Genomic DNA, 1,371 nt, shown 5'->3' on the forward strand with positions numbered 1-1,371 from the left:
GCAAAGGGTAGAAAGAGATACTAGAATTAAAAAAACCAAGGTGGGTTTGGGGGAGAACAGCCATATGTCCCCTCATGTCAGAGCCTAGGGGGCCACAGTTTCTACAAAGCTGGTTTAAGGCAAAGCCAGGTGAAGAAAGAGCAGGTCAGGGCTCCACTTGGACCCTATCTGCACCTTTTACTCCCTTCTAGTTCTTTCCTGGGATGCAGCCACCCTCCTGTTTGTTTTTCTAGCAGGTTCCCACCCTACTTGGCTAGTGGTGGAAGAAGAACAGTGTCCAGGACTTCTGGGGAGTCATATTTGAGCCCCAACTTTTACAGTGTGCTTCGTGGAGGGTCATTTGTACCCTCCTGGGTCCAAGCTTACATCGTCACTTCCCAGCTCCTCCTCCTCTAAGCCATAGAACCTTCTAGTGCTTTTTCCTTGGGGTCAGCCCAGGAATCTAGCCAAGGGGTGGGGCCACCTGCTTGGCGGGCTGGCCTCCCATTCGACCCCACTCTGTCCCAGGAGAGGCTCCCTTCTCCCTGCCCCCAGCAGCTGCTTACAGGGTCCAGGCTGAGAGCCCAGCTTGGCGCGTCTCTGGCTGAGTCCGATGAGAGAAAACAGGTTAAAAGTTCAGCCCTTGTTCTCTCCAGGAAGAAGAATCTGTAGCATTCGAGTGTGAAAAGGAACCTTCTTTCAGCTCCAGAGCTGCACAATGGAACTTCCCCCCAATTTGCCATCAAAAGGATGCCCTTGGCACTGGCTCCCACTGTCCCTGGCACCCTCCCCCCAATTACCCCCTCTCAAGCGCAAAAGGACACAGTGACCACAAACTCGAGCCCCGGGCGGTCATGAGGCTCTCTTCTACAGCCTCTCTTGTCAGCTCAGAGGTCTGGCTGGGGTCACCTCCGCCCAGACACTCCTCCCTTTCCCACCCTCCATAGCCACCGCCCTATCATAGTTCACACCCTCATCCCCTCCCATTTAGACCCTCCCCAGCCTGGCGCATCTCGCATAGACCAAGTGCCTAGAATGTCAACGGTTAAGAGGCAGGACGGCTGTGTGTCCCAGTCCCTCACCAACTCTTGTACAGTCCTCTCCCACTGGTCCAGATGCCCTCTCTCTACAGTGGGGCTACTAGGCCAGATCAGGCAAGCACCTCAGCTGGTCTGTTTTTCCTTTCCTGGAACTTTGCAGAGGAAATGATTAGTGGCCACAGAGTATAGAGATTGATTAGTGATGCCTGCACTGGATACAGAGATGTGGGTACTGAGTAATGATGCCTGTTCTGGGCACAGAATTGGAGTGTGGTAGTATGTCTCCTGTCGTAGGTGGTATGTGGTAGTATGTCCCCTGTCGTAGGTGGTATGTGGTAGTATGTCCCCTGTC

Source organism: Microtus ochrogaster, chromosome 10, assembly GCF_000317375.1.
Source record: "Microtus ochrogaster isolate Prairie Vole_2 chromosome 10, MicOch1.0, whole genome shotgun sequence".
In the NCBI taxonomy this organism is placed as follows: domain Eukaryota; kingdom Metazoa; phylum Chordata; class Mammalia; order Rodentia; family Cricetidae; genus Microtus; species Microtus ochrogaster.